The 13,920-nt window shown below is 46.5% G+C and overlaps 1 protein-coding gene across 1 annotated transcript in view; it reads right to left on the reverse strand.

Annotated features, from left to right (window-relative positions):
• Nucleotides 1-13,920, reverse strand: part of LOC309565115 (uncharacterized protein) — a 554,763-nt gene that overhangs the window by 501,861 nt on the left and 38,982 nt on the right. The gene's annotated exons all lie outside the window — the stretch shown is intronic.

The following is a 13,920-nucleotide window of genomic DNA, read 5'->3' on the forward strand; positions in this document are numbered from 1 at the left end:
CGGAGCCGACATTTACATCTCATACACCCGCCGCCGCTTTCATATTTATTAGCCCACATCAGGAAAGTTACAAGGATAGGAGCGGAGATGCCTCATAGTGCAGCCGCGCTGTTTTATGTAACCGCTGCAAGTTTAACATTACTTTCACTACCGTAATTATTTCATACCTTCTGAGCATGCGCACTTGTCATCTTCTCTGCTCTTCCATGATGTTTCCGGCTCTCTGAGCATGCGCACTCCTTCGCTGCTCAGCTGTTTCTCACAGGAAGTGACGAGGGTATGGTTTCTTCACGGGGTATGGTTTTTTAACGTTACACCGGCGATGAGAGATGATCTCATATGTTTACATATGAGATCATCTCTCATTGGACGGCTTGATCACGTGGTGAATGGCCGCTGTGATTGGCCATTCACCACGATCTGTGATCGGCCGTGTCCAAGGGACACGGCCGACACAGATTCTCCCCGATGCGCGCTCGCGGGAGCGCGCGGGGGGGGCGTGTCACTGGAGGCCGTTTAAAAACGGCCTCCCGAAAATTCAAGTCCGCGCTGCAGCCGTGTATATAGGCTGTAGCGCGGATGGGAGGGGGTTAATCATGTGTGCCTAGGGGAGCGTGTTCTCTACACCCAGACCTGCTAATAATGCACATGTGCACTTTCCAGTGTTGTTTTTGTGACTAGTTTGTATTGCTTATGATGTTTGAGGAGTCAGTATAGTCATTCTCTGAGCATTATTAGTGTGTTTTATTATTATGAGTCTGAAGTATTGTCTTAATTGTTTTCCAGCCTTTTCACTTTTTTGAGATGAATGCTCCCCTAAAACTGTCCCTCCTGGCAAAAATATAAATTAATCAATGTAATCATTATTACTGCTAGCATCATAGAAGTTACTGACGGTTTTTCCAGTAAATCCATCATGAGCTTGTGACAAACCATAGTAAATGTAAAAACAAGCAGCACACAATACTTTAATACTTCTTCAGTCACAGCCAGTTCCAGGACAAAATCATCAGGTGCTCTGGGTGAAAAACTGTGCCTCCCCCTCCCTCCAGGTTCATTGCAAATGAGTCAGTGTCTTTTCAAGACAATAACATATTTAAAACATTAAAAATTTACTTTGATTTAATAATTCAAAACAGAATTCACCCATACATTTTAACAGTAATTAGTTTAGTAGTTCCAGTGCTCCAACAATCTTTTTAATCCTGTTCTACTTGTGTGGATGCATACTATGCTGTAAAATATAATTCCTTCGGAATTTTTTACCACAAAACACACTGAAAAGAAAGCAGAAGTAAAATAAGCCCCATTGTTGCAGCAATATTAACCCCCTGCATTGGTGCCTGTGTAGGCAATAAAAACCCCCAGCATTGGTGCCAGTGTGGGCAATAATAACCCCCAGCATTGGTGCCAGTGTGGGCAATAATAACCCCCAGCATTGGTGCCAGTGTAGGCAATAATAACCTCCAGCATTGGCGCCAGTTTACACAGTAATAACCCCTAGTATTGTAGCCAGTTTACTTAGTAATGACCTGAATTGGTGCCAGTTTATGCAATAATAACCCCCAGCACTGGTTTCAGTAATTGCAATAACCCCACCCCCCCCCCCCACTGGTGCCAATTTACATAATAATAGCATATACATTGCTGGTGGTATGCTATGAAAACTCTGTTTATTGGTAACCCCTTAATCTTCCTGCATTGATGGTCAGTGGCGGTGGCATTTAAAACATCTCTCCCTTTTGGTGGTCAATGGTGATTTTAACTGGCTAGTGGCAATGTTAGTTAACCCACTCACTCCCCCACTGGGTTAACCATTTGACTGTACAAAGCTGATGTTTCCTCTGCTGCTGCACTCTCACTTGTGCTTACACACCTCCATTCTGCTCAGTGCCTGAAAACGACATGTGGGAGCACCAGGCCGGGGCTAACTTTCCCTTGTTGGGTGGACATCCCTCCGCCTAACAGTAGTGATGTTTCATCGTGCCAAGTGCAGGAGCACAAAGAGAGCTCTGGCACTCGGCACCCTACTGCCACTTCGCAAGGTGAAGTGCTGCTAAGTCTGCCCTGATGATTTATTGAGCAATATCAGGACACATTTTACCAGCAGTTAGTAATGCTGCACAATAAAAACCCTTTGTATAACAAAAAAAGACAGGCATGATATACTCACTAGCTTGTTGACAAATTTTGGGCAACTTTTAGGCACCCCTGAAGAACCCAGAAGGCACTTCATGGAGCCACAGCACCCTGGTTGAAGAAGGCTGATCTGGGGGAGGGGGGGCTCGTGAGCAGCAAACCAAGATGGCCGCATGTTAATCCTGCTCCTCGCCACCTGGACACATCAGCTAACATTTATAATACCTAGAGGGCATACCCAAACCTCCTTCCCTTTGCTTCATTCTAACAACCCCAGAGCTTCCGATGGTGAGAAAAAACTTTACCAACCATGCGTCCGGCGCCATCTTTAAGGCCCCGACCACGAGTCAGGACCTGTACCTAATTTCGCTTACCAAGGATTCAGAGCAGCCGCCTGAAAATCGGGGACAGCCTGGAGGTCCCCACGGCCCAGCCGCTGCTTACCCTGCGAGATGCTGATCTGCTGGTCCGATTCAAGATCATGCTGCAGTGGGAGCTCTGTGCAGCCACCTCCATACTAGCAGCACACCTTACTAAGGAAATTAGGGAGCAAGGCAAACGATTTGAAGGAAAAGATGGACACTGCAGCAACTGTCCTGGAAAACCACAAACAGGACCTATCTGACCTGAAGAAGGAAATAGAGGCAGTTCTCTTGCGCATGGAGGACTTTGATAACCGGTCCAGTAGAGGTAATTTGCGCCTTTGGGGCCTCCCCCAGTCCATTAAGGACCTCAACTCTACTGCTACTGCCCTATTTCAGGAGCTGGACTATACCTCTGGACCAGCTCAAATTCAACCAGATACATCCAGCCCTGGGCCCCAAAAGACCAGAAGGCCCCCCTCGTAATATCATGATAAAATTCACGTACTATCACACCAAAGATAGTCTCTTTAGGGCGGCTCAAGGTAAAACCCACCTCTCCTTCCAGGGCCACTGCTACCAGATTTTTGCTGATTTATCTCCCATCACCATCCAGAAGCACTGGCTGATGAAGCCCTACATGATGGCTCTCCTAAATCATCAAATTCGCTACCGTTGGGGATTCCCTTTTAAATTACCCTTTTCCTACCAAGGCCTCTCTTACACCATAACCTCCTCGGAAGAAACCAGAAGTGTCCTGGAAAACCTCTATCTGATGCCATTAAGCGAGTGTTCCCATAATGCCTAATAAAGAGATTCAGGAGTCGATTGAAAGGGGGGAGCTGGCCCAAAAATTGGGGTTCTGTGAGGCCTACACAAAAAGGGTCTCAGACCTAACCCCACCCTCAAACTATGCCTGGGCTCGGGATCAGAATGAGGCATACAGCTCCCTAATCAGAAGAGAGGAGACCCCTTTTTCTTTGCCTGGGAGAGGTAATAGGAAGACCCTCCCCAGGCTCTCACAGATGCAAAGATGGATGTAATGCAAAGTAGCAATGGAATATGGATACGATTATCTGTATGCTCCTAGGGAGGTCATGTTGAATATCGATGCAAAAAGAGACTTCTGGTGTGATGAAGCCATTTGGGATTTCCTGTTTGTCCCCAAACCATTCCGGGATTCACCCAGAACTGACCTCAAAGAAAAATTCAATGCTGTAAAGACACAGTGGCTGTATGGATGGTCTATATACATTGACCGGGTGGAAGTTCATCGTCCGGACGGTTTCGGCCAGGCTTGGTCCATCCGAGTGCTGGACAGCCAGGGAGCCCTTTTGAGGGTCCCCCACCCAGAGTACTATATTTAAACGGAGTTCTCCATTTAAAAGACTGTAACAGTAAGGCTGGCTAGCCATTGAAAAAAAATATAATGCTGAATTTGAAGTTACAGTTCGAGTTGTTACCCTTTTGTTTGAAAGAAACTGTTGTTCTACAAACCCCTTGTGCCATCGGGCCAGGGTCCTACAGAGGAACTTCAACCTCACAGATCCCTTGGGCCAACGGGCCAGGATCTTTGGATTACAATTACCTGTTTGAACAAGAACTGGATCACAACTGGTGGTCGTCACAGTGATGGGTGGTGCATCCAGAAAGTTTAGTGGAGTATGCTCTAAATGATCCCCAATGTTTTCCTGACTCAGCAGGACTGCATGCCACTCAGGCTCCAGTGGTTTGCCCTGTTTCCAGAAGGAGAAGTGTCATGAGAGACAGCAGGAAGATGCTGTAGTGGTCTTCTCCAAGGACTCTGCATAGATAGTCAGTGGTAGGGCACAGTTTCCCTCAGGAGAAAGGGGGAAGATTGGACTTGACGTGTCAAGCACTGAGTAGCAGAGGAGTCAGGGCCTGGAGTGGTAAGGTCGCCCCTGCGGGGAGGGTCTTCTCACTCAACTGTCAAGGTAGATAGTCATGCTACAGATTTGACTAAAATGTGACTAACTTTTCATTCTCTCTACAGGTGGGCGCACAGTAGAGGCAGATAGTCAGGATATGTATATTTGCTTAATCCCCACCAAACTGAGTTTGTTTGGTGGGGGGTGCATCATTTCGTGCACCTTAAATAATCTGTATATGTGTACAGTATAGAGATGTATATCTATATATATTTTTTCACGTACATTATTTGTATATTTGTTTCTCTTCCTTTTCCCCCTTTCCAAGTTTGTGGGATACTCCTGTTCTTTTTTTGTTTATGGCAGATTTTTGTAGGAGGCGGCTGCCTCAGAGCCAATGGGGACATGGCTCATTTTGGCGGGGGGTGGATGTAGCACCCTCCTAGGTAGGTGCTAAGAAAAGTATATTGTGGCCCTGTCTTCTTATCAGGGGGGCCTGATCATTCAGCTAGGCTATCATGTGTTTCCAGGTGTGTCTATTGAGTCTGGGGAGTCTCCGCACTGTGTCCAATGAGGGCTCTTATTGGACAGTGGAGGAAACCTAGCCAATAGTAACACCAGGGCTTGTATCTACCCTAGAGGGCGGGGTCTGCCGCAATGCACCCTGGGATGGGGTATAAGTCTGAGGGGAGCACATGAAAGAGAGTCTTTGGCAGGAAGCAGAGTCCCAGGAGGAGGCTGACGGCTGTCACTCCTCCTGTCAGAGGAAGCAAGTGTGTCCTGGGGGGTTGGCCTAGAGGACCGGAGGTTGAGCTGGGCTGCGGAAAGAGATCCAGAGTGCTGTGGACCGGGTGGAGCTGCTGGGCATAGGTTTCCAGGAAAAACAGGGTCGTGAGTACTCAAAACTGCCCAGGGGTCTGCCTAGGATAGGGGACCACTCCAGAAGGTCAAAGGGATCCGGGAGCCAGCTAACCATTAGAGAGGTTTAGAGAAAGGGGGTGCCTGTATCTAAACCCTGAAGAGAAGTGAGAGAAAGGGGAAGCCATTGTGGGCCCTGAAGGGTTCAGCAGCACAGCAGTATATACAGATAGCTACCTCAGCAAGGAGTGCCTAAGGGAGCATAAAGAGGACTTCTTTATGCAGAAAAGCAGTCACAAGTCAGCTCTGCATTACAGGCATCAGGTCAGCGTTAACCGGCATCCTGACAGCATCAAGTCAGCGCCAATCAGCATTTTTCAAGTGTCTCCGCCGAGTTGTGCATAGTTGAACCAAAGGAGTATCCCACTCATCCCTTCTCCTATCCAAGTTACAAAATAAATACAAAAAACCCAAAGATACTGGACTGGTCATTGTCAGTGCTCACACTTGGAGAAACATGCACAAAGCTACTTTTGTTGCACCCGGTGAGCCAGGGGGACCCATTTCTAGAAAAACGGCTGGGAATTGTGCTACACTAAGATGATGCCCAAGTCAAAAAAAGCTCAGGCCCTTACCAGAGAAGAACAAACATACATTTCCCTATATTGATGCTAGTATGTATAATGTCTTAGAGTGAAAATTTGGCAGCCATATATTTTTAACTACCTCAATACTGGGCACTTAAACCCCCTTCCTTCCCAGGCCAATTTTCAGCTTTTAGCGCTGTTGCAATTTGAATGACAATTGCGCGGTCATGCAACACTGTACCTAAACCAAATTTGTGTCATTTTTTCCCCACGAATAGAGCTTTCTTTTGGTGGTATTTGATCACCGCCAGGTTTTTTCTTTTTTGGTGCACAAATAGAAAAAGACCGAAAAGTTTGAAAAAAAAAAAAAGTTTTTTCGTTTAGGTTATAAAGTTTTGTAAATAGATATGTTTTTTCCTGCACTGATGAGCACTGATGACGTCACACTGACAGGCACTGATAAGGAGACACTGATGGGGTGGCACTGATGGGGTGGCACTGATATGCAGCACTGATGGGCACTGACAGGTAGCACTGATATGCAGCACTGATGGGCACTGATATGGGGCACTGATAGATAGCACTGATGCAGCATTGGTGGGCACTGATAGGCAGCGCTGATGGGCAATGATAGGCAGCACTGATGGGCACTGATAGGTGGCACTGATGGGCGGCACCGATGGGCAATGATAGGCAACACTGGTGGGCAATAATGGGCACAGGTGGGCGGCACTGATAGATGGCAACAATGGGCACTGGTGGGCAGCACTGATAGATGGCATTGGTAGGCAGCAGTGATAGGGAGGGCACCACTGGCAGGCTCTCTGAGCTCTGTTTGCCATCCCTGGTGGCCATGGTTGGCATCCCTGGTGGTCATGGGTGGGCATCCCTAGTGGCTCTAGTGGCATCCCCCCCCCCCAGGGCTGCACTCGTAATCAATGTTCTGATTACCAGCACAGACCCCCCCTGTGATCAGTGAGTAATTAGAAATACTCACTGATCCCCCGGCTGCAGTACAGATCCTCTCTTCTTCTCAGGATCTGTCAGGAGGAGAAGAGATCGAAGCCGCTACAACGGCTGTGTTTACATTACATGACGGCTGTGATTGGACACAGCCATCATGTGATCAGGAGGGCCAATCACAGGGCCCTCCTGCCGCATCTTGTTGCTCTGTGTCCGAGGGACACAGGCACATCGAGATAGCGCCGCTGCGCGTGCCCGCGGCAGCGCGATCTCGCTCCTTCTGAAGGACGTTCCGGAACGTCCGATCAGAAGGACGAGACTCCCACCCGGCCGTATATGTACAGTGGCCGGGTGGGAGGTGGTTAATGTCTAAGGCCTCAAATACACTGCTGCTGATGAACTCTCCTCTAGGTTATCCTATATGTCCATGTACACTAAGTCATTTATAGCCATTTAGAGGCAGTTGAGTTTAGTGGATTTCTTTTTAAAGCAAAAAATTGCGTTCAGATGGAAGTTAATTGGCATTTGAAATGCCAAATGCTTGTAGAAGCACACAAACGCATTTAAACGTGGTAACTCACCTGTATAAGCTTTTTGTTTATAGGTGTTTTCAATTGGGATACATTTCTGACCATTTTACAATACAAAAATGCTTCTAAACGCAAACGTGCCTAAACGCGCATAAACGCAGCATGCATATGCGGCAAAACAGACATTTTTAACCGTTGGTTACTAGCAGTCAAGTTCCAGCGTTCAGGAGAGGTTTTCAAACGTCCTGTGTACATGAGGCCTAACAGTGAATGCGTCTTTTTAGAAACTGCATTGTTATCACTGCAGACAATCCTTTAGCTCTGCTAAACAATTACTTCTTTTTCTCCTTGCATAACAGGTAAATAATGGAATGCAATGCCTCGTCTCTCCAGATCAGTGTTATTATGATTGTGTGCACTGTCTTTAAATCATCTACTTTCCTCTAAGAGCTAATGAGGAAATTGGAGGCTTCTGCCTGCTTTAAATCATGCATAATGAATTCTTAGGAGCTGAGTAACAGATTAAATTCTGCCTGCAGTTGATGTTCATGAGTCTGGCATCTACCAGCGTTACCGGAATTCGGATAACAACTTTTTCTATGTGCAGCGACGTGTGGTCAGTGCGGTTGGAATCCATTAATTTACCTTCCTCAAAAAAAAGACACATGATCAATTACTGCGAAAAAACGGAGAATGCACTGAAGACTGAACTCTAGAGATAAACACAAGTTCTCATTCTTTAAATAATCTGAATATAAGCTCCCCAAATCACTCAACCTACAGTATAAAACAGTATAACATCTGACAAGTCTCACCTCACATGAGTATCCTTAGGCTTAAAGTAGAATTACGGAATTTTTTAAATGTATTTTTAGATTTCCCCCGTATAAAAAATTGTGTTTCCAAGCTCAAACACTGTTTCTTATTTCCTCCTTGGTTTAGTGCTGGAAGTCTTCTTCAGAGCAGAACCATACTCTGTCATTCTGCCTATTTTCTGTAAGGCCAGGATGTTGTTTACATGCTCTCTCTCAGGGAACACATCATCACACAGACTAGGCTCAAAATACTCCATAACTGAATGGCGCTTACACATCATTGTACGAGGACTGCTCAGTCCTGGAGGAATGCCCCCTCAAATATCAAGCCGGAAGAATAAGAACTTCTTGTCATAACAACCCACCAGCCAGAAGGCTTTCGAAAAAAGGTATGTGTATGGGTTAACTCTGCCGCTGTCACCAATGTAAGGCATACGTCAGTGGCAGCACCAACCTCTAAACAGACTAATGGCAACTATAGCACCTAGGGGTTTCTTTAAATTTTCTCTGTAGGCTGTCTGCTGTTTAGTAGAAGTGATTCAGGAAGCTGTAAAGCCACTTACCGGTAATCACTACATGCTGTGGAAGGAATCACACCCCCTTCCATCTGCCATTTTTCCATACCTGCTCTTCCCAGATGCTTGTACCATTAGGGAGAGTATCAAGATGGGACTATGATTAGACATCAGTGAACATCTATTTGCTGATCGTCCCTCTGATAAATGATACCGCAAGCGATTCGCTCTGATTGTTTCCAGGCTCAGCTCTGTCATTCCCTTGCCTCTGTGACTGGGGAAAAATACCAGACAAGCACAATCTGAGTTTGTTTAGTTCCAAGGAGTGCAGAGGTGAGATTAGGGGTCTAACAGAGAACCTGTCATTTGAACTTTGCTATTACATAGATGCCTTATCAGTTTCCTTGTGAGAGACATAAAGGTAGGTAAAAAAACAAAATGAAAAAGCCCAATCTGGCAATGCTCTCTCTCACCTCACAGGAGGGACTGGGGGGAAGGGACCGAGCCACACTATGTGTGTCAACAGACGCACACAGACCGGCTGAGGATCAAGCTCAAATGTGTGCCACCATAGGAAGTGACTTTTTATTGTGCCACACAGAGTAGTGGAGGAGCAAGGAGTGCCGGCAGGGGACCCCAGAAGAGAAGGATCGGAGCCGCTCTGTGCAAACACATTGCACGAAGCAGGTAAGTGTAGCACTGTCCCCATAGGGCTTGCTGTGTGATGACTTCTTGGGTCTCCCTCTGATTACCTGCAGATATTCACTAGGGGATTTTTCACACATCCATCCTTACTCCTGTTTGCTCATTACTCAATAAACAGTCCAGGGTATTTGGTTTTTGTATTTATTATGGAACTTGGAAGGGAGAAGGGAAAAGTGGGATACTCCAACTGAACTAGTCACAGTAGATAAGGACAACTCTCACTTGGCCTCACCAGATCATTTGTGGAAGCAGACACACTGCTTTAACCATACTGCCACTTGTATGGAAGAATTAAGCCCTCTTGCTCTCTCTAGCAGAAGGCTTAATGCAACTAAACTGGGAGACTGTGAGTGTGTGCGACAGGAGTGTTGTGCGACTGACCGGGTGGTGCGACTGGGAGTGGCGTCAGACTGACCGGGCTGTGAGATTGTGAGTGTTGTGCAACTGAGTGTCAAGTGAGGGTAGCGGAGTACCAGAGGGTTAGAAGGTAGAGTTAGGAAGCCAGGAAATAGCCACATAGGATAGACTTAAATCACTGAATCCCCATTAGATAGATTAGTAGGTACAATGCCCGGCGGGTGTGGAGATGCGATTCGGTGTACATCTTGTGGTATGTATACGTTCCTCAATCATGAGATCGAGGGCGAATACAAATGCACAAAGTGTAAGCACGTTGTTTCCCTGGAAGCTCAGGTCCTGAATCTAGGGAAGCAGCTGGCAACACTGAAACGTATGTCCATACTGAAGGAGAGCTGGGATTGTACCCGCCAGGTGCAGGCAGGGGTCTGCACAGAGGTGGGCGGAATGACGGAGGTGCAGGCAGCAGAGCAGAGTAGACATGTGACAGTTAGGAAGGGTAGAGGGCAAAAAGGCAAGGAGGCTGATCCTGGGCTGGAGCAACCCAATAAATTCGCCCTGTTGCGTGATGTTGGGGAAACCAGTCAGGGACCAGCATTGCTGGAGCAGAGCGACGCCCCTAGCTGCCAGGGGAAGAACTCCTCCAGTGAGGCTGGGAGAAAGGGAAAGGAAAGACAGGTGCTGGTGGTAGGGGACTCAATTATTAGGACAGACAGTGTAATCTGTGACAAAGAACGTGTGTGCCGAACAGTCTGTTGTTTGCCGGGCGCTCGGGTTCGGCACATTGCAGATCGGGTGGACAGATTATTGGGTGGGGCTGGGGAAGACCCAGCTGTCATGGTACACGTGGGTACCAATGACATGGGCAGAGGAAGATGGAGAGTCCTAAAAGATTTCAGGGACTTAGGCGCTAAGTTGAGGAGAAGGACCTCCAAGGTAGTATTTTCCGAAATACTACCTGTACCTCGAGCCACACCAGAGAGGCAGCGGGAGATTAGGGAAGTTAACGAGTGGCTGAGGAGCTGGTGTAGTAAGGAGGGTTTTGGGTTCCTGGAGAACTGGGCCGACTTCTCAGTCGGCCCCCGGCTCTTTGGTAGGGATGGATTGCACCTAAATGGGGAGGGTGCAGCCGTACTGGGTGAGAGGATGGCCAAAAAGTTAGAGGGGCTTTTAAACTAGGGAATGGGGGGGAGGGTACAGATGTAGAATTAGCCAGTGGAAAGCAAGTTTCAGAGGGCAGAAATGGGGGCATTAGCGGTTGGGTGATCGGAGCTCCTATACCCAGGGTGGGTATGGGGAAAAATCAAGTGAGCAGCCTAAAAACATCAAATGAGGATAAATGTAACCGGTCAAAATTAAGAGGTTTGTATACCAATGCCAGAAGCCTGGCCAACAAGATGGGAGAGCTGGAACTGCTGATGTTTGAGGAGGACTTTGATTTTGTGGGGATAACTGAGACTTGGTTTGACAGCTCTCATGATTGGATGGCGACCATTCAGGGGTATTCCCTTTATCGCAGAGATAGAGAGGGTAAAAAAGGGGGAGGGGTATGTCTGTATATTAAGAACAGTGTACAGGTAAATATGAGGGATGATATTAATAATGGAGCTAAGGACGAGGCAGAATCCCTATGGGTAGAGCTTCAAAGGGAAGGAACGGTGGGGAAGGTAATATTGGGCGTATGCTATAGGCCCCCCAACCAGAGGGAGGAGGGGGAGGCGGACCTCATTTTACAGATAGGATTGGCAGCAAGGACGGGAAACGTCATTATAATGGGGGACTTTAATTATCCAGATATAGACTGGGCAGAAGGAACCGCACACTCAGCCAAGGCTCGGCAGTTCCTAAATGTTTTGCAGTACAATTTCATGGGTCAGATGGTGAATGCACCGATGAGAAAAAATGCGGTACTTGACCTACTGATTACCAACAATACAGACCTGCTCACGGATATAGAAATACGGGAGAACTTAGGAAACAGTGACCATAGGTCAATAAGTTTCAGTATTAATTACAGTTATAGGAAGCAGAGGGGTAATATAAGGACGCTGAATTTCAAAAGAGCCAATTTCCCAAAACTGCGCTCACTGCTAGAAAATATCAATTGGGATGGAACCCTGGGAACAAAGAACACGGAGGAAAAATGGGAGTGCTTCAAGAGCATACTTAACAAGGGGATTGACCAGTGCATTCCAAAGGGAAATAAATTTAAAAGAACAAAATTAAACCCTGGGTGGCTAAACTCCAACATAAAAATGCATATTAGTGGTAAAGAAAAGGCCTTCAAAAAATACAAGACTGAGGGGTCATTGGCAGCATTTAAGCATTACAAAGAGTGTAATAAGAAATGTAAAGACGAAATCAGGGCGGCTAAAATAGAACACGAGAGACATATAGCGGAGGAGAGTAAAAAGAACCCCAAGAAGTTCTTTACGTATATAAACAGTAAGAAAGCGAGGCCAGATCACATTGGCCCTATAAAAGATGATAAGGGAAATATGGCCACTGAGGACAGAGAAAAGGCGGAAGTGTTAAATCATTTCTTCTCTTCAGTCTTCACAAAAGAATCGGGGGCTACACAAACCTAGCTTGTAAGGCCAAACTAAACAACACACCTCAGGAAGTGCCGCCATGGCTAACAGAAGATAGACTTAGAACTAAACTAGAGAAACTTAACATAAATAAATCACCGGGACCGGATGGCTTGCACCCGAGGGTTCTTAAAGAGCTCAGCCAGGTGATTGCCAGACCATTATTCTTGATCTTTAAGGATAGTTTACAGACGGGTATGGTGCCAGCTGATTGGAAAAAAGCCAACGTGGTACCAATATTTAAAAAGGGGCCAAGGTATATCCCGGGGAACTATAGGCCGGTCAGCCTAACATCTGTAGTCTGCAAGATGTTGGAGGGGATGTTAAGGGACCACATACAAGACTTTAGTAATGAAAACGGTATTATTAGTAGTAATCAGCATGGATTCATGAAAAATCGTTCTTGCCAAACCAATCTATTAACCTTCTACGATGAAGTGAGCTGCCACCTAGATAAAGGTAAGCCTGTGGATGTGGTGTATCTGGACTTTGCAAAGGCCTTTGACACCGTTCCCCACAAATGCTTACTGTACAAACTAAGGAAGGTAGGTATGGACCATAAGGTGAGTACCTGGATAGAGAACTGGCTCCAGGGGAGAGTCCAGAGGGTGATGATTAATGGGGAGTATTCGGATTGGGCGGGTGTGGAAAGTGGGGTCCCCCAGGGTTCGGTCCTGGGACCAATCCTGTTTAATTTATTCATAAATGATCTAGAGGAGGGGATATCTAGTACAATCTCAGTATTTGCAGATGACACTAAACTTGGCATGCCATTATCTTCTATGCAGGATGTAGAAACCTTACAAACGGACCTGAACAAAATAACGGGGTGGGTAACTACATGGCAGATGAGGTTTAATGTTGAAAAATGTAAAGTAATGCACTTGGGGGCCAAAAACCAGAAAGCAAGCTACTCACTAGGGGGGGAACCTCTGGGTGAGTCTAGGATGGAAAAGGACTTGGGGGTACTGGTAGACAACAGGCTTGGCAGTGGCATGTAAGGCCAAGCCGCTGCAAGTAAAGCCAACAGAATACTGGGATGTATAAAAAAGGGGATTCACTCCAGAAATAAAGAGATTATTCTTCCACTCTGGTCCGGCCACATCTGGAGTATGCTGTCCAGTTCTGGGCACCGGTCCTCAGGAAGGATGTGCTGGAACTGGAAAGAGTCCAGAGAAGGGCAACAAAAATAATTAGGGGAATGGAGGACATCACCTATGAGGAAAGACTACAAGCACTGAACTTAGTCTCTCTGGAGAAGAGACGATTGAGGGGGGATATGATATCAATATACAAATACTGTACTGGTGACCCTAGCATAAGGAACAAACTATTCAGAGTAAGGGAATACAATAAGACACGTGGCCACTCACTAAAACTAGAGGAAAGGCGGTTTAACCTTAAAATGCGTAAGGGGTTCTTCACTGTGAGAGCAGTAAGGATGTGGAATTCTCTTCCACAAGCAGTCGTATCAGCAGGGAGCATTGATAGTTTCAAAAAAACTATTAGATGGGCACCTTAGAGACCACAACATACAGGGGTATACAATGTACGGTTAAAAGCAAACACACACACACATCATAGGTTGAACTGGATGGACTGTTGTCTT

The sequence above is a fragment of the Pelophylax lessonae genome, assembly GCF_965119305.1.
Source record: "Pelophylax lessonae genome assembly, chromosome: 10".
Classification (NCBI taxonomy): domain Eukaryota; kingdom Metazoa; phylum Chordata; class Amphibia; order Anura; family Ranidae; genus Pelophylax; species Pelophylax lessonae.